Here is a 15435-nt window from a genome sequence, read left to right as displayed (position 1 = left end):
CAGGTGCCTACGGCCTGCCGCCCTGAGAGCGGCCGGTCTCGCCTGATCTCGGAAGCTAAGCAGGGTCGGGCCCGGTTAGTACTTGGATGGGTGACCGCCTGGGAATACCGGGTGCTGTAGGCTACTTTTTCCTCCTGAGGGGGGCGCGTGCTTTTCCTTGGGCAGTCGAGGTGGGGGGCAGGAGGGAAGAGGCAGGTAGGCCTTGCTTTTTTTCTATCCCTTGTGTGTGTGTGCACTGGGCTGGGGTCTGTCTCTAGATCCCCTTGTGGGCAGGGGTGGCCCTGTTGGGCTTGTCAAGCCCCTGTGGGGTTCTCAGCTTCTTCCCGGAGCGTGGTGTGGTGGGTTGAAGGCCGCCGCCGAGGGGCCGGCAGGTGCCTACGGCCTGCCGCCCTGAGAGCGGCCGGTCTCGCCTGATCTCGGAAGCTAAGCAGGGTCGGGCCCGGTTAGTACTTGGATGGGAGACCGCCTGGGAATACCGGGTGCTGTAGGCTACTTTTTCCTCCTGAGGGGGGCGCGTGCTTTTCCTTGGGCAGTCGAGGTGGGGGGCAGGAGGGAAGAGTCAGGTAGGCCTTGCTTTTTTTCTATCCCTTGTGTGTGTGTGCACTGGGCTGGGGTCTGTCTCTAGATCCCCTTGTGGGCAGGGGTGGCCCTGTTGGGCTTGTCAAGCCCCTGTGGGGTTCTCAGCTTCTTCCCGGAGCGTGGTGTGGTGGGTTGAAGGCCGCCGCCGAGGGGCCGGCAGGTGCCTACGGCCTGCCGCCCTGAGAGCGGCCGGTCTCGCCTGATCTCGGAAGCTAAGCAGGGTCGGGCCCGGTTAGTACTTGGATGGGAGACCGCCTGGGAATACCGGGTGCTGTAGGCTACTTTTTCCTCCTGAGGGGGGTGCGTGCTTTTCCTTGGGCAGTCGAGGTGGGGGGCAGGAGGGAAGAGTCAGGTAGGCCTTGCTTTTTTTCTATCCCTTGTGTGTGTGTGCACTGGGCTGGGGTCTGTCTCTAGATCCCCTTGTGGGCAGGGGTGGCCCTGTTGGGCTTGTCAAGCCCCTGTGGGGTTCTCAGCTTCTTCCCGGAGCGTGGTGTGGTGGGTTGAAGGCCGCCGCCGAGGGGCCACCGGGTGCCTACGGCCTGCCGCCCTGAGAGCGGCCGGTCTCGCCTGATCTCGGAAGCTAAGCAGGGTCGGGCCCGGTTAGTACTTGGATGGGAGACCGCCTGGGAATACCGGGTGCTGTAGGCTACTTTTTCCTCCTGAGGGGGGCGCGTGCTTTTCCTTGGGCAGTCGAGGTGGGGGGCAGGAGGGAAGAGGCAGGTAGGCCTTGCTTTTTTTCTATCCCTTGTGTGTGTGTGCACTGGGCTGGGGTCTGTCTCTAGATCCCCTTGTGGGCAGGGGTGGCCCTGTTGGGCTTGTCAAGCCCCTGTGGGGTTCTCAGCTTCTTCCCGGAGCGTGGTGTGGTGGGTTGAAGGCCGCCGCCGAGGGGCCGGCAGGTGCCTACGGCCTGCCGCCCTGAGAGCGGCCGGTCTCGCCTGATCTCGGAAGCTAAGCAGGGTCGGGCCCGGTTAGTACTTGGATGGGAGACCGCCTGGGAATACCGGGTGCTGTAGGCTACTTTTTCCTCCTGAGGGGGGCGCGTGCTTTTCCTTGGGCAGTCGAGGTGGGGGGCAGGAGGGAAGAGGCAGGTAGGCCTTGCTTTTTTTCTATCCCTTGTGTGTGTGTGCACTGGGCTGGGGTCTGTCTCTAGATCCCCTTGTGGGCAGGGGTGGCCCTGTTGGGCTTGTCAAGCCCCTGTGGGGTTCTCAGCTTCTTCCCGGAGCGTGGTGTGGTGGGTTGAAGGCCGCCGCCGAGGGGCCGGCAGGTGCCTACGGCCTGCCGCCCTGAGAGCGGCCGGTCTCGCCTGATCTCGGAAGCTAAGCAGGGTCGGGCCCGGTTAGTACTTGGATGGGAGACCGCCTGGGAATACCGGGTGCTGTAGGCTACTTTTTCCTCCTGAGGGGGGCGCGTGCTTTTCCTTGGGCAGTCGAGGTGGGGGGCAGGAGGGAAGAGGCAGGTAGGCCTTTCTTTTTTTCTATCCCTTGTGTGTGTGTGCACTGGGCTGGGGTCTGTCTCTAGATCCCCTTGTGGGCAGGGGTGGCCCTGTTGGGCTTGTCAAGCCCCTGTGGGGTTCTCAGCTTCTTCCCGGAGCGTGGTGTGGTGGGTTGAAGGCCGCCGCCGAGGGGCCGGCAGGTGCCTACGGCCTGCCGCCCTGAGAGCGGCCGGTCTCGCCTGATCTCGGAAGCTAAGCAGGGTCGGGCCCGGTTAGTACTTGGATGGGTGACCGCCTGGGAATACCGGGTGCTGTAGGCTACTTTTTCCTCCTGAGGGGGGCGCGTGCTTTTCCTTGGGCAGTCGAGGTGGGGGGCAGGAGGGAAGAGGCAGGTAGGCCTTTCTTTTTTTCTATCCCTTGTGTGTGTGTGCACTGGGCTGGGGTCTGTCTCTAGATCCCCTTGTGGGCAGGGGTGGCCCTGTTGGGCTTGTCAAGCCCCTGTGGGGTTCTCAGCTTCTTCCCGGAGCGTGGTGTGGTGGGTTGAAGGCCGCCGCCGAGGGGCCGGCAGGTGCCTACGGCCTGCCGCCCTGAGAGCGGCCGGTCTCGCCTGATCTCGGAAGCTAAGCAGGGTCGGGCCCGGTTAGTACTTGGATGGGTGACCGCCTGGGAATACCGGGTGCTGTAGGCTACTTTTTCCTCCTGAGGGGGGCGCGTGCTTTTCCTTGGGCAGTCGAGGTGGGGGGCAGGAGGGAAGAGGCAGGTAGGCCTTGCTTTTTTTCTATCCCTTGTGTGTGTGTGCACTGGGCTGGGGTCTGTCTCTAGATCCCCTTGTGGGCAGGGGTGGCCCTGTTGGGCTTGTCAAGCCCCTGTGGGGTTCTCAGCTTCTTCCCGGAGCGTGGTGTGGTGGGTTGAAGGCCGCCGCCGAGGGGCCGGCAGGTGCCTACGGCCTGCCGCCCTGAGAGCGGCCGGTCTCGCCTGATCTCGGAAGCTAAGCAGGGTCGGGCCCGGTTAGTACTTGGATGGGAGACCGCCTGGGAATACCGGGTGCTGTAGGCTACTTTTTCCTCCTGAGGGGGGCGCGTGCTTTTCCTTGGGCAGTCGAGGTGGGGGGCAGGAGGGAAGAGGCAGGTAGGCCTTGCTTTTTTTCTATCCCTTGTGTGTGTGTGCACTGGGCTGGGGTCTGTCTCTAGATCCCCTTGTGGGCAGGGGTGGCCCTGTTGGGCTTGTCAAGCCCCTGTGGGGTTCTCAGCTTCTTCCCGGAGCGTGGTGTGGTGGGTTGAAGGCCGCCGCCGAGGGGCCGGCAGGTGCCTACGGCCTGCCGCCCTGAGAGCGGCCGGTCTCGCCTGATCTCGGAAGCTAAGCAGGGTCGGGCCCGGTTAGTACTTGGATGGGTGACCGCCTGGGAATACCGGGTGCTGTAGGCTACTTTTTCCTCCTGAGGGGGGCGCGTGCTTTTCCTTGGGCAGTCGAGGTGGGGGGCAGGAGGGAAGAGGCAGGTAGGCCTTGCTTTTTTTCTATCCCTTGTGTGTGTGTGCACTGGGCTGGGGTCTGTCTCTAGATCCCCTTGTGGGCAGGGGTGGCCCTGTTGGGCTTGTCAAGCCCCTGTGGGGTTCTCAGCTTCTTCCCGGAGCGTGGTGTGGTGGGTTGAAGGCCGCCGCCGAGGGGCCGGCAGGTGCCTACGGCCTGCCGCCCTGAGAGCGGCCGGTCTCGCCTGATCTCGGACGCTAAGCAGGGTCGGGCCCGGTTAGTACTTGGATGGGTGACCGCCTGGGAATACCGGGTGCTGTAGGCTACTTTTTCCTCCTGAGGGGGGCGCGTGCTTTTCCTTGGGCAGTCGAGGTGGGGGGCAGGAGGGAAGAGGCAGGTAGGCCTTGCTTTTTTTCTATCCCTTGTGTGTGTGTGCACTGGGCTGGGGTCTGTCTCTAGATCCCCTTGTGGGCAGGGGTGGCCCTGTTGGGCTTGTCAAGCCCCTGTGGGGTTCTCAGCTTCTTCCCGGAGCGTGGTGTGGTGGGTTGAAGGCCGCCGCCGAGGGGCCGGCAGGTGCCTACGGCCTGCCGCCCTGAGAGCGGCCGGTCTCGCCTGATCTCGGAAGCTAAGCAGGGTCGGGCCCGGTTAGTACTTGGATGGGAGACCGCCTGGGAATACCGGGTGCTGTAGGCTACTTTTTCCTCCTGAGGGGGGCGCGTGCTTTTCCTTGGGCAGTCGAGGTGGGGGGCAGGAGGGAAGAGGCAGGTAGGCCTTGCTTTTTTTCTATCCCTTGTGTGTGTGTGCACTGGGCTGGGGTCTGTCTCTAGATCCCCTTGTGGGCAGGGGTGGCCCTGTTGGGCTTGTCAAGCCCCTGTGGGGTTCTCAGCTTCTTCCCGGAGCGTGGTGTGGTGGGTTGAAGGCCGCCGCCGAGGGGCCAGCAGGTGCCTACGGCCTGCCGCCCTGAGAGCGGCCGGTCTCGCCTGATCTCGGAAGCTAAGCAGGGTCGGGCCCGGTTAGTACTTGGATGGGAGACCGCCTGGGAATACCGGGTGCTGTAGGCTACTTTTTCCTCCTGAGGGGGGCGCGTGCTTTTCCTTGGGCAGTCGAGGTGGGGGGCAGGAGGGAAGAGGCAGGTAGGCCTTTCTTTTTTTCTATCCCTTGTGTGTGTGTGCACTGGGCTGGGGTCTGTCTCTAGATCCCCTTGTGGGCAGGGGTGGCCCTGTTGGGCTTGTCAAGCCCCTGTGGGGTTCTGAGCTTCTTCCCGGAGCGTGGTGTGGTGGGTTGAAGGCCGCCGCCGAGGGGCTGGCAGGTGCCTACGGCCTGCCGCCCTGAGAGCGGCCGGTCTCGCCTGATCTCGGAAGCTAAGCAGGGTCGGGCCCGGTTAGTACTTGGATGGGTGACCGCCTGGGAATACCGGGTGCTGTAGGCTACTTTTTCCTCCTGAGGGGGGCGCGTGCTTTTCCTTGGGCAGTCGAGGTGGGGGGCAGGAGGGAAGAGGCAGGTAGGCCTTGCTTTTTTTCTATCCCTTGTGTGTGTGTGCACTGGGCTGGGGTCTGTCTCTAGATCCCCTTGTGGGCAGGGGTGGCCCTGTTGGGCTTGTCAAGCCCCTGTGGGGTTCTCAGCTTCTTCCCGGAGCGTGGTGTGGTGGGTTGAAGGCCGCCGCCGAGGGGCCGGCAGGTGCCTACGGCCTGCCGCCCTGAGAGCGGCCGGTCTCGCCTGATCTCGGAAGCTAAGCAGGGTCGGGCCCGGTTAGTACTTGGATGGGAGACCGCCTGGGAATACCGGGTGCTGTAGGCTACTTTTTCCTCCTGAGGGGGGCGCGTGCTTTTCCTTGGGCAGTCGAGGTGGGGGGCAGGAGGGAAGAGTCAGGTAGGCCTTGCTTTTTTTCTATCCCTTGTGTGTGTGTGCACTGGGCTGGGGTCTGTCTCTAGATCCCCTTGTGGGCAGGGGTGGCCCTGTTGGGCTTGTCAAGCCCCTGTGGGGTTCTCAGCTTCTTCCCGGAGCGTGGTGTGGTGGGTTGAAGGCCGCCGCCGAGGGGCCGGCAGGTGCCTACGGCCTGCCGCCCTGAGAGCGGCCGGTCTCGCCTGATCTCGGAAGCTAAGCAGGGTCGGGCCCGGTTAGTACTTGGATGGGAGACCGCCTGGGAATACCGGGTGCTGTAGGCTACTTTTTCCTCCTGAGGGGGGTGCGTGCTTTTCCTTGGGCAGTCGAGGTGGGGGGCAGGAGGGAAGAGTCAGGTAGGCCTTGCTTTTTTTCTATCCCTTGTGTGTGTGTGCACTGGGCTGGGGTCTGTCTCTAGATCCCCTTGTGGGCAGGGGTGGCCCTGTTGGGCTTGTCAAGCCCCTGTGGGGTTCTCAGCTTCTTCCCGGAGCGTGGTGTGGTGGGTTGAAGGCCGCCGCCGAGGGGCCACCGGGTGCCTACGGCCTGCCGCCCTGAGAGCGGCCGGTCTCGCCTGATCTCGGAAGCTAAGCAGGGTCGGGCCCGGTTAGTACTTGGATGGGAGACCGCCTGGGAATACCGGGTGCTGTAGGCTACTTTTTCCTCCTGAGGGGGGCGCGTGCTTTTCCTTGGGCAGTCGAGGTGGGGGGCAGGAGGGAAGAGGCAGGTAGGCCTTGCTTTTTTTCTATCCCTTGTGTGTGTGTGCACTGGGCTGGGGTCTGTCTCTAGATCCCCTTGTGGGCAGGGGTGGCCCTGTTGGGCTTGTCAAGCCCCTGTGGGGTTCTCAGCTTCTTCCCGGAGCGTGGTGTGGTGGGTTGAAGGCCGCCGCCGAGGGGCCGGCAGGTGCCTACGGCCTGCCGCCCTGAGAGCGGCCGGTCTCGCCTGATCTCGGAAGCTAAGCAGGGTCGGGCCCGGTTAGTACTTGGATGGGAGACCGCCTGGGAATACCGGGTGCTGTAGGCTACTTTTTCCTCCTGAGGGGGGCGCGTGCTTTTCCTTGGGCAGTCGAGGTGGGGGGCAGGAGGGAAGAGGCAGGTAGGCCTTGCTTTTTTTCTATCCCTTGTGTGTGTGTGCACTGGGCTGGGGTCTGTCTCTAGATCCCCTTGTGGGCAGGGGTGGCCCTGTTGGGCTTGTCAAGCCCCTGTGGGGTTCTCAGCTTCTTCCCGGAGCGTGGTGTGGTGGGTTGAAGGCCGCCGCCGAGGGGCCGGCAGGTGCCTACGGCCTGCCGCCCTGAGAGCGGCCGGTCTCGCCTGATCTCGGAAGCTAAGCAGGGTCGGGCCCGGTTAGTACTTGGATGGGAGACCGCCTGGGAATACCGGGTGCTGTAGGCTACTTTTTCCTCCTGAGGGGGGCGCGTGCTTTTCCTTGGGCAGTCGAGGTGGGGGGCAGGAGGGAAGAGGCAGGTAGGCCTTTCTTTTTTTCTATCCCTTGTGTGTGTGTGCACTGGGCTGGGGTCTGTCTCTAGATCCCCTTGTGGGCAGGGGTGGCCCTGTTGGGCTTGTCAAGCCCCTGTGGGGTTCTCAGCTTCTTCCCGGAGCGTGGTGTGGTGGGTTGAAGGCCGCCGCCGAGGGGCCGGCAGGTGCCTACGGCCTGCCGCCCTGAGAGCGGCCGGTCTCGCCTGATCTCGGAAGCTAAGCAGGGTCGGGCCCGGTTAGTACTTGGATGGGTGACCGCCTGGGAATACCGGGTGCTGTAGGCTACTTTTTCCTCCTGAGGGGGGCGCGTGCTTTTCCTTGGGCAGTCGAGGTGGGGGGCAGGAGGGAAGAGGCAGGTAGGCCTTTCTTTTTTTCTATCCCTTGTGTGTGTGTGCACTGGGCTGGGGTCTGTCTCTAGATCCCCTTGTGGGCAGGGGTGGCCCTGTTGGGCTTGTCAAGCCCCTGTGGGGTTCTCAGCTTCTTCCCGGAGCGTGGTGTGGTGGGTTGAAGGCCGCCGCCGAGGGGCCGGCAGGTGCCTACGGCCTGCCGCCCTGAGAGCGGCCGGTCTCGCCTGATCTCGGAAGCTAAGCAGGGTCGGGCCCGGTTAGTACTTGGATGGGTGACCGCCTGGGAATACCGGGTGCTGTAGGCTACTTTTTCCTCCTGAGGGGGGCGCGTGCTTTTCCTTGGGCAGTCGAGGTGGGGGGCAGGAGGGAAGAGGCAGGTAGGCCTTGCTTTTTTTCTATCCCTTGTGTGTGTGTGCACTGGGCTGGGGTCTGTCTCTAGATCCCCTTGTGGGCAGGGGTGGCCCTGTTGGGCTTGTCAAGCCCCTGTGGGGTTCTCAGCTTCTTCCCGGAGCGTGGTGTGGTGGGTTGAAGGCCGCCGCCGAGGGGCCGGCAGGTGCCTACGGCCTGCCGCCCTGAGAGCGGCCGGTCTCGCCTGATCTCGGAAGCTAAGCAGGGTCGGGCCCGGTTAGTACTTGGATGGGAGACCGCCTGGGAATACCGGGTGCTGTAGGCTACTTTTTCCTCCTGAGGGGGGCGCGTGCTTTTCCTTGGGCAGTCGAGGTGGGGGGCAGGAGGGAAGAGGCAGGTAGGCCTTGCTTTTTTTCTATCCCTTGTGTGTGTGTGCACTGGGCTGGGGTCTGTCTCTAGATCCCCTTGTGGGCAGGGGTGGCCCTGTTGGGCTTGTCAAGCCCCTGTGGGGTTCTCAGCTTCTTCCCGGAGCGTGGTGTGGTGGGTTGAAGGCCGCCGCCGAGGGGCCGGCAGGTGCCTACGGCCTGCCGCCCTGAGAGCGGCCGGTCTCGCCTGATCTCGGAAGCTAAGCAGGGTCGGGCCCGGTTAGTACTTGGATGGGAGACCGCCTGGGAATACCGGGTGCTGTAGGCTACTTTTTCCTCCTGAGGGGGGTGCGTGCTTTTCCTTGGGCAGTCGAGGTGGGGGGCAGGAGGGAAGAGTCAGGTAGGCCTTGCTTTTTTTCTATCCCTTGTGTGTGTGTGCACTGGGCTGGGGTCTGTCTCTAGATCCCCTTGTGGGCAGGGGTGGCCCTGTTGGGCTTGTCAAGCCCCTGTGGGGTTCTCAGCTTCTTCCCGGAGCGTGGTGTGGTGGGTTGAAGGCCGCCGCCGAGGGGCCACCGGGTGCCTACGGCCTGCCGCCCTGAGAGCGGCCGGTCTCGCCTGATCTCGGAAGCTAAGCAGGGTCGGGCCCGGTTAGTACTTGGATGGGAGACCGCCTGGGAATACCGGGTGCTGTAGGCTACTTTTTCCTCCTGAGGGGGGCGCGTGCTTTTCCTTGGGCAGTCGAGGTGGGGGGCAGGAGGGAAGAGGCAGGTAGGCCTTGCTTTTTTTCTATCCCTTGTGTGTGTGTGCACTGGGCTGGGGTCTGTCTCTAGATCCCCTTGTGGGCAGGGGTGGCCCTGTTGGGCTTGTCAAGCCCCTGTGGGGTTCTCAGCTTCTTCCCGGAGCGTGGTGTGGTGGGTTGAAGGCCGCCGCCGAGGGGCCGGCAGGTGCCTACGGCCTGCCGCCCTGAGAGCGGCCGGTCTCGCCTGATCTCGGAAGCTAAGCAGGGTCGGGCCCGGTTAGTACTTGGATGGGAGACCGCCTGGGAATACCGGGTGCTGTAGGCTACTTTTTCCTCCTGAGGGGGGCGCGTGCTTTTCCTTGGGCAGTCGAGGTGGGGGGCAGGAGGGAAGAGGCAGGTAGGCCTTGCTTTTTTTCTATCCCTTGTGTGTGTGTGCACTGGGCTGGGGTCTGTCTCTAGATCCCCTTGTGGGCAGGGGTGGCCCTGTTGGGCTTGTCAAGCCCCTGTGGGGTTCTCAGCTTCTTCCCGGAGCGTGGTGTGGTGGGTTGAAGGCCGCCGCCGAGGGGCCGGCAGGTGCCTACGGCCTGCCGCCCTGAGAGCGGCCGGTCTCGCCTGATCTCGGAAGCTAAGCAGGGTCGGGCCCGGTTAGTACTTGGATGGGAGACCGCCTGGGAATACCGGGTGCTGTAGGCTACTTTTTCCTCCTGAGGGGGGCGCGTGCTTTTCCTTGGGCAGTCGAGGTGGGGGGCAGGAGGGAAGAGGCAGGTAGGCCTTGCTTTTTTTCTATCCCTTGTGTGTGTGTGCACTGGGCTGGGGTCTGTCTCTAGATCCCCTTGTGGGCAGGGGTGGCCCTGTTGGGCTTGTCAAGCCCCTGTGGGGTTCTCAGCTTCTTCCCGGAGCGTGGTGTGGTGGGTTGAAGGCCGCCGCCGAGGGGCCGGCAGGTGCCTACGGCCTGCCGCCCTGAGAGCGGCCGGTCTCGCCTGATCTCGGAAGCTAAGCAGGGTCGGGCCCGGTTAGTACTTGGATGGGTGACCGCCTGGGAATACCGGGTGCTGTAGGCTACTTTTTCCTCCTGAGGGGGGCGCGTGCTTTTCCTTGGGCAGTCGAGGTGGGGGGCAGGAGGGAAGAGGCAGGTAGGCCTTTCTTTTTTTCTATCCCTTGTGTGTGTGTGCACTGGGCTGGGGTCTGTCTCTAGATCCCCTTGTGGGCAGGGGTGGCCCTGTTGGGCTTGTCAAGCCCCTGTGGGGTTCTCAGCTTCTTCCCGGAGCGTGGTGTGGTGGGTTGAAGGCCGCCGCCGAGGGGCCGGCAGGTGCCTACGGCCTGCCGCCCTGAGAGCGGCCGGTCTCGCCTGATCTCGGAAGCTAAGCAGGGTCGGGCCCGGTTAGTACTTGGATGGGTGACCGCCTGGGAATACCGGGTGCTGTAGGCTACTTTTTCCTCCTGAGGGGGGCGCGTGCTTTTCCTTGGGCAGTCGAGGTGGGGGGCAGGAGGGAAGAGGCAGGTAGGCCTTTCTTTTTTTCTATCCCTTGTGTGTGTGTGCACTGGGCTGGGGTCTGTCTCTAGATCCCCTTGTGGGCAGGGGTGGCCCTGTTGGGCTTGTCAAGCCCCTGTGGGGTTCTCAGCTTCTTCCCGGAGCGTGGTGTGGTGGGTTGAAGGCCGCCGCCGAGGGGCCGGCAGGTGCCTACAGCCTGCCGCCCTGAGAGCGGCCGGTCTCGCCTGATCTCGGAAGCTAAGCAGGGTCGGGCCCGGTTAGTACTTGGATGGGTGACCGCCTGGGAATACCGGGTGCTGTAGGCTACTTTTTCCTCCTGAGGGGGGCGCGTGCTTTTCCTTGGGCAGTCGAGGTGGGGGGCAGGAGGGAAGAGGCAGGTAGGCCTTGCTTTTTTTCTATCCCTTGTGTGTGTGTGCACTGGGCTGGGGTCTGTCTCTAGATCCCCTTGTGGGCAGGGGTGGCCCTGTTGGGCTTGTCAAGCCCCTGTGGGGTTCTCAGCTTCTTCCCGGAGCGTGGTGTGGTGGGTTGAAGGCCGCCGCCGAGGGCCCAGCAGGTGCCTACGGCCTGCCGCCCTGAGAGCGGCCGGTCTCGCCTGATCTCGGAAGCTAAGCAGGGTCGGGCCCGGTTAGTACTTGGATGGGTGACCGCCTGGGAATACCGGGTGCTGTAGGCTACTTTTTCCTCCTGAGGGGGGCGCGTGCTTTTCCTTGGGCAGTCGAGGTGGGGGGCAGGAGGGAAGAGGCAGGTAGGCCTTTCATTTTTTCTATCCCTTGTGTGTGTGTGCACTGGGCTGGGGTCTGTCTCTAGATCCCCTTGTGGGCAGGGGTGGCCCTGTTGGGCTTGTCAAGCCCCTGTGGGGTTCTCAGCTTCTTCCCGGAGCGTGGTGTGGTGGGTTGAAGGCCGCCGCCGAGGGGCCGGCAGGTGCCTACGGCCTGCCGCCCTGAGAGCGGCCGGTCTCGCCTGATCTCGGAAGCTAAGCAGGGTCGGGCCCGGTTAGTACTTGGATGGGTGACCGCCTGGGAATACCGGGTGCTGTAGGCTACTTTTTCCTCCTGTGGGGGGCGCGTGCTTTTCCTTGGGCAGTCGAGGTGGGGGGCAGGAGGGAAGAGGCAGGTAGGCCTTTCTTTTTTTCTATCCCTTGTGTGTGTGTGCACTGGGCTGGGGTCTGTCTCTAGATCCCCTTGTGGGCAGGGGTGGCCCTGTTGGGCTTGTCAAGCCCCTGTGGGGTTCTCAGCTTCTTCCCGGAGCGTGGTGTGGTGGGTTGAAGGCCGCCGCCGAGGGGCCGGCAGGTGCCTACGGCCTGCCGCCCTGAGAGCGGCCGGTCTCGCCTGATCTCGGAAGCTAAGCAGGGTCGGGCCCGGTTAGTACTTGGATGGGAGACCGCCTGGGAATACCGGGTGCTGTAGGCTACTTTTTCCTCCTGAGGGGGGCGCGTGCTTTTCCTTGGGCAGTCGAGGTGGGGGGCAGGAGGGAAGAGGCAGGTAGGCCTTGCTTTTTTTCTATCCCTTGTGTGTGTGTGCACTGGGCTGGGGTCTGTCTCTAGATCCCCTTGTGGGCAGGGGTGGCCCTGTTGGGCTTGTCAAGCCCCTGTGGGGTTCTCAGCTTCTTCCCGGAGCGTGGTGTGGTGGGTTGAAGGCCGCCGCCGAGGGGCCGGCAGGTGCCTACGGCCTGCCGCCCTGAGAGCGGCCGGTCTCGCCTGATCTCGGAAGCTAAGCAGGGTCGGGCCCGGTTAGTACTTGGATGGGAGACCGCCTGGGAATACCGGGTGCTGTAGGCTACTTTTTCCTCCTGAGGGGGGCGCGTGCTTTTCCTTGGGCAGTCGAGGTGGGGGGCAGGAGGGAAGAGGCAGGTAGGCCTTGCTTTTTTTCTATCCCTTGTGTGTGTGTGCACTGGGCTGGGGTCTGTCTCTAGATCCCCTTGTGGGCAGGGGTGGCCCTGTTGGGCTTGTCAAGCCCCTGTGGGGTTCTCAGCTTCTTCCCGGAGCGTGGTGTGGTGGGTTGAAGGCCGCCGCCGAGGGGCCAGCAGGTGCCTACGGCCTGCCGCCCTGAGAGCGGCCGGTCTCGCCTGATCTCGGAAGCTAAGCAGGGTCGGGCCCGGTTAGTACTTGGATGGGTGACCGCCTGGGAATACCGGGTGCTGTAGGCTACTTTTTCCTCCTGAGGGGGGCGCGTGCTTTTCCTTGGGCAGTCGAGGTGGGGGGCAGGAGGGAAGAGGCAGGTAGGCCTTGCTTTTTTTCTATCCCTTGTGTGTGTGTGCACTGGGCTGGGGTCTGTCTCTAGATCCCCTTGTGGGCAGGGGTGGCCCTGTTGGGCTTGTCAAGCCCCTGTGGGGTTCTCAGCTTCTTCCCGGAGCGTGGTGTGGTGGGTTGAAGGCCGCCGCCGAGGGGCCGGCAGGTGCCTACGGCCTGCCGCCCTGAGAGCGGCCGGTCTCGCCTGATCTCGGAAGCTAAGCAGGGTCGGGCCCGGTTAGTACTTGGATGGGTGACCGCCTGGGAATACCGGGTGCTGTAGGCTACTTTTTCCTCCTGAGGGGGGCGCGTGCTTTTCCTTGGGCAGTCGAGGTGGGGGGCAGGAGGGAAGAGGCAGGTAGGCCTTGCTTTTTTTCTATCCCTTGTGTGTGTGTGCACTGGGCTGGGGTCTGTCTCTAGATCCCCTTGTGGGCAGGGGTGGCCCTGTTGGGCTTGTCAAGCCCCTGTGGGGTTCTCAGCTTCTTCCCGGAGCGTGGTGTGGTGGGTTGAAGGCCGCCGCCGAGGGGCCGGCAGGTGCCTACGGCCTGCCGCCCTGAGAGCGGCCGGTCTCGCCTGATCTCGGAAGCTAAGCAGGGTCGGGCCCGGTTAGTACTTGGATGGGTGACCGCCTGGGAATACCGGGTGCTGTAGGCTACTTTTTCCTCCTGAGGGGGGCGCGTGCTTTTCCTTGGGCAGTCGAGGTGGGGGGCAGGAGGGAAGAGGCAGGTAGGCCTTGCTTTTTTTCTATCCCTTGTGTGTGTGTGCACTGGGCTGGGGTCTGTCTCTAGATCCCCTTGTGGGCAGGGGTGGCCCTGTTGGGCTTGTCAAGCCCCTGTGGGGTTCTCAGCTTCTTCCCGGAGCGTGGTGTGGTGGGTTGAAGGCCGCCGCCGAGGGGCCGGCAGGTGCCTACGGCCTGCCGCCCTGAGAGCGGCCGGTCTCGCCTGATCTCGGAAGCTAAGCAGGGTCGGGCCCGGTTAGTACTTGGATGGGTGACCGCCTGGGAATACCGGGTGCTGTAGGCTACTTTTTCCTCCTGAGGGGGGCGCGTGCTTTTCCTTGGGCAGTCGAGGTGGGGGGCAGGAGGGAAGAGGCAGGTAGGCCTTGCTTTTTTTCTATCCCTTGTGTGTGTGTGCACTGGGCTGGGGTCTGTCTCTAGATCCCCTTGTGGGCAGGGGTGGCCCTGTTGGGCTTGTCAAGCCCCTGTGGGGTTCTCAGCTTCTTCCCGGAGCGTGGTGTGGTGGGTTGAAGGCCGCCGCCGAGGGGCCGGCAGGTGCCTACGGCCTGCCGCCCTGAGAGCGGCCGGTCTCGCCTGATCTCGGAAGCTAAGCAGGGTCGGGCCCGGTTAGTACTTGGATGGGAGACCGCCTGGGAATACCGGGTGCTGTAGGCTACTTTTTCCTCCTGAGGGGGGCGCGTGCTTTTCCTTGGGCAGTCGAGGTGGGGGGCAGGAGGGAAGAGGCAGGTAGGCCTTGCTTTTTTTCTATCCCTTGTGTGTGTGTGCACTGGGCTGGGGTCTGTCTCTAGATCCCCTTGTGGGCAGGGGTGGCCCTGTTGGGCTTGTCAAGCCCCTGTGGGGTTCTCAGCTTCTTCCCGGAGCGTGGTGTGGTGGGTTGAAGGCCGCCGCCGAGGGGCCGGCAGGTGCCTACGGCCTGCCGCCCTGAGAGCGGCCGGTCTCGCCTGATCTCGGAAGCTAAGCAGGGTCGGGCCCGGTTAGTACTTGGATGGGAGACCGCCTGGGAATACCGGGTGCTGTAGGCTACTTTTTCCTCCTGAGGGGGGCGCGTGCTTTTCCTTGGGCAGTCGAGGTGGGGGGCAGGAGGGAAGAGGCAGGTAGGCCTTGCTTTTTTTCTATCCCTTGTGTGTGTGTGCACTGGGCTGGGGTCTGTCTCTAGATCCCCTTGTGGGCAGGGGTGGCCCTGTTGGGCTTGTCAAGCCCCTGTGGGGTTCTCAGCTTCTTCCCGGAGCGTGGTGTGGTGGGTTGAAGGCCGCCGCCGAGGGGCCGGCAGGTGCCTACGGCCTGCCGCCCTGAGAGCGGCCGGTCTCGCCTGATCTCGGAAGCTAAGCAGGGTCGGGCCCGGTTAGTACTTGGATGGGAGACCGCCTGGGAATACCGGGTGCTGTAGGCTACTTTTTCCTCCTGAGGGGGGCGCGTGCTTTTCCTTGGGCAGTCGAGGTGGGGGGCAGGAGGGAAGAGGCAGGTAGGCCTTGCTTTTTTTCTATCCCTTGTGTGTGTGTGCACTGGGCTGGGGTCTGTCTCTAGATCCCCTTGTGGGCAGGGGTGGCCCTGTTGGGCTTGTCAAGCCCCTGTGGGGTTCTCAGCTTCTTCCCGGAGCGTGGTGTGGTGGGTTGAAGGCCGCCGCCGAGGGGCCAGCAGGTGCCTACGGCCTGCCGCCCTGAGAGCGGCCGGTCTCGCCTGATCTCGGAAGCTAAGCAGGGTCGGGCCCGGTTAGTACTTGGATGGGAGACCGCCTGGGAATACCGGGTGCTGTAGGCTACTTTTTCCTCCTGAGGGGGGTGCGTGCTTTTCCTTGGGCAGTCGAGGTGGGGGGCAGGAGGGAAGAGTCAGGTAGGCCTTGCTTTTTTTCTATCCCTTGTGTGTGTGTGCACTGGGCTGGGGTCTGTCTCTAGATCCCCTTGTGGGCAGGGGTGGCCCTGTTGGGCTTGTCAAGCCCCTGTGGGGTTCTCAGCTTCTTCCCGGAGCGTGGTGTGGTGGGTTGAAGGCCGCCGCCGAGGGGCCGGCAGGTGCCTACGGCCTGCCGCCCTGAGAGCGGCCGGTCTCGCCTGATCTCGGAAGCTAAGCAGGGTCGGGCCCGGTTAGTACTTGGATGGGAGACCGCCTGGGAATATTTATTTGCTATTTGTTAGATGCTTATGGAAAGCAGTTGCAGTGGAGTAGGGATATGAGAGGAGGAAAAGGACAATGAAGGACCCCCAATTCCCTTCATTGTCACTGTTTCGTGTAGTACCATAGTGGCTCACAACAACACTACACAGATGTAGCAGAACTGCTGCCAAAGCTTCATCAATGTTGAGTCTTTCTTGTTTGTTGACCTACTTCCAGCAATTAAATTTGAGTAACTTTTATC

The 15435-nt window shown here is 63.3% G+C and overlaps 41 pseudogenes; all 41 read left to right on the top strand.

Annotated features, from left to right (window-relative positions):
- Nucleotides 1–5: 5 nt before the first annotated feature.
- On the top strand, nucleotides 6–123 carry LOC140682707 (5S ribosomal RNA; annotated as a pseudogene).
- A 250-nt stretch (nucleotides 124–373) lies between these two features.
- LOC140683296 (5S ribosomal RNA) lies at nucleotides 374–491 on the top strand (annotated as a pseudogene).
- A 250-nt stretch (nucleotides 492–741) lies between these two features.
- LOC140683295 (5S ribosomal RNA) lies at nucleotides 742–859 on the top strand (annotated as a pseudogene).
- A 250-nt stretch (nucleotides 860–1109) lies between these two features.
- Nucleotides 1110–1227, top strand: LOC140683294 (5S ribosomal RNA; annotated as a pseudogene).
- Nucleotides 1228–1477: 250 nt separating this feature from the next.
- LOC140683293 (5S ribosomal RNA) lies at nucleotides 1478–1595 on the top strand (annotated as a pseudogene).
- Nucleotides 1596–1845: 250 nt separating this feature from the next.
- On the top strand, nucleotides 1846–1963 carry LOC140683291 (5S ribosomal RNA; annotated as a pseudogene).
- Nucleotides 1964–2213: 250 nt separating this feature from the next.
- LOC140682696 (5S ribosomal RNA) lies at nucleotides 2214–2331 on the top strand (annotated as a pseudogene).
- Nucleotides 2332–2581: 250 nt separating this feature from the next.
- Nucleotides 2582–2699, top strand: LOC140682685 (5S ribosomal RNA; annotated as a pseudogene).
- A 250-nt stretch (nucleotides 2700–2949) lies between these two features.
- LOC140683290 (5S ribosomal RNA) lies at nucleotides 2950–3067 on the top strand (annotated as a pseudogene).
- Nucleotides 3068–3317: 250 nt separating this feature from the next.
- On the top strand, nucleotides 3318–3435 carry LOC140682674 (5S ribosomal RNA; annotated as a pseudogene).
- A 250-nt stretch (nucleotides 3436–3685) lies between these two features.
- Nucleotides 3686–3803, top strand: LOC140683048 (5S ribosomal RNA; annotated as a pseudogene).
- Nucleotides 3804–4053: 250 nt separating this feature from the next.
- Nucleotides 4054–4171, top strand: LOC140683289 (5S ribosomal RNA; annotated as a pseudogene).
- A 250-nt stretch (nucleotides 4172–4421) lies between these two features.
- Nucleotides 4422–4539, top strand: LOC140683288 (5S ribosomal RNA; annotated as a pseudogene).
- A 250-nt stretch (nucleotides 4540–4789) lies between these two features.
- LOC140682663 (5S ribosomal RNA) lies at nucleotides 4790–4907 on the top strand (annotated as a pseudogene).
- A 250-nt stretch (nucleotides 4908–5157) lies between these two features.
- On the top strand, nucleotides 5158–5275 carry LOC140683287 (5S ribosomal RNA; annotated as a pseudogene).
- A 250-nt stretch (nucleotides 5276–5525) lies between these two features.
- LOC140683286 (5S ribosomal RNA) lies at nucleotides 5526–5643 on the top strand (annotated as a pseudogene).
- Nucleotides 5644–5893: 250 nt separating this feature from the next.
- On the top strand, nucleotides 5894–6011 carry LOC140683285 (5S ribosomal RNA; annotated as a pseudogene).
- Nucleotides 6012–6261: 250 nt separating this feature from the next.
- Nucleotides 6262–6379, top strand: LOC140683284 (5S ribosomal RNA; annotated as a pseudogene).
- Nucleotides 6380–6629: 250 nt separating this feature from the next.
- On the top strand, nucleotides 6630–6747 carry LOC140683283 (5S ribosomal RNA; annotated as a pseudogene).
- Nucleotides 6748–6997: 250 nt separating this feature from the next.
- Nucleotides 6998–7115, top strand: LOC140683492 (5S ribosomal RNA; annotated as a pseudogene).
- Nucleotides 7116–7365: 250 nt separating this feature from the next.
- LOC140683481 (5S ribosomal RNA) lies at nucleotides 7366–7483 on the top strand (annotated as a pseudogene).
- Nucleotides 7484–7733: 250 nt separating this feature from the next.
- Nucleotides 7734–7851, top strand: LOC140683282 (5S ribosomal RNA; annotated as a pseudogene).
- Nucleotides 7852–8101: 250 nt separating this feature from the next.
- LOC140683280 (5S ribosomal RNA) lies at nucleotides 8102–8219 on the top strand (annotated as a pseudogene).
- A 250-nt stretch (nucleotides 8220–8469) lies between these two features.
- Nucleotides 8470–8587, top strand: LOC140683279 (5S ribosomal RNA; annotated as a pseudogene).
- Nucleotides 8588–8837: 250 nt separating this feature from the next.
- LOC140683278 (5S ribosomal RNA) lies at nucleotides 8838–8955 on the top strand (annotated as a pseudogene).
- Nucleotides 8956–9205: 250 nt separating this feature from the next.
- On the top strand, nucleotides 9206–9323 carry LOC140683277 (5S ribosomal RNA; annotated as a pseudogene).
- A 250-nt stretch (nucleotides 9324–9573) lies between these two features.
- On the top strand, nucleotides 9574–9691 carry LOC140683470 (5S ribosomal RNA; annotated as a pseudogene).
- Nucleotides 9692–9941: 250 nt separating this feature from the next.
- On the top strand, nucleotides 9942–10059 carry LOC140683459 (5S ribosomal RNA; annotated as a pseudogene).
- Nucleotides 10060–10309: 250 nt separating this feature from the next.
- LOC140683101 (5S ribosomal RNA) lies at nucleotides 10310–10427 on the top strand (annotated as a pseudogene).
- Nucleotides 10428–10677: 250 nt separating this feature from the next.
- LOC140683448 (5S ribosomal RNA) lies at nucleotides 10678–10795 on the top strand (annotated as a pseudogene).
- Nucleotides 10796–11045: 250 nt separating this feature from the next.
- On the top strand, nucleotides 11046–11163 carry LOC140683436 (5S ribosomal RNA; annotated as a pseudogene).
- Nucleotides 11164–11413: 250 nt separating this feature from the next.
- Nucleotides 11414–11531, top strand: LOC140683276 (5S ribosomal RNA; annotated as a pseudogene).
- A 250-nt stretch (nucleotides 11532–11781) lies between these two features.
- On the top strand, nucleotides 11782–11899 carry LOC140683275 (5S ribosomal RNA; annotated as a pseudogene).
- A 250-nt stretch (nucleotides 11900–12149) lies between these two features.
- Nucleotides 12150–12267, top strand: LOC140683425 (5S ribosomal RNA; annotated as a pseudogene).
- Nucleotides 12268–12517: 250 nt separating this feature from the next.
- On the top strand, nucleotides 12518–12635 carry LOC140683414 (5S ribosomal RNA; annotated as a pseudogene).
- Nucleotides 12636–12885: 250 nt separating this feature from the next.
- On the top strand, nucleotides 12886–13003 carry LOC140683403 (5S ribosomal RNA; annotated as a pseudogene).
- Nucleotides 13004–13253: 250 nt separating this feature from the next.
- On the top strand, nucleotides 13254–13371 carry LOC140683392 (5S ribosomal RNA; annotated as a pseudogene).
- Nucleotides 13372–13621: 250 nt separating this feature from the next.
- LOC140683274 (5S ribosomal RNA) lies at nucleotides 13622–13739 on the top strand (annotated as a pseudogene).
- Nucleotides 13740–13989: 250 nt separating this feature from the next.
- Nucleotides 13990–14107, top strand: LOC140683273 (5S ribosomal RNA; annotated as a pseudogene).
- Nucleotides 14108–14357: 250 nt separating this feature from the next.
- On the top strand, nucleotides 14358–14475 carry LOC140683272 (5S ribosomal RNA; annotated as a pseudogene).
- A 250-nt stretch (nucleotides 14476–14725) lies between these two features.
- LOC140683271 (5S ribosomal RNA) lies at nucleotides 14726–14843 on the top strand (annotated as a pseudogene).
- Nucleotides 14844–15435: the final 592 nt, after the last annotated feature.

Source organism: Taeniopygia guttata, chromosome 2 (genome assembly GCF_048771995.1).
Source record: "Taeniopygia guttata chromosome 2, bTaeGut7.mat, whole genome shotgun sequence".
NCBI lineage: Eukaryota > Metazoa > Chordata > Aves > Passeriformes > Estrildidae > Taeniopygia > Taeniopygia guttata.
The sequence above is the reverse complement of the archived record's forward strand: the minus strand, read 5'-3'. Positions and strand labels throughout refer to the sequence as shown.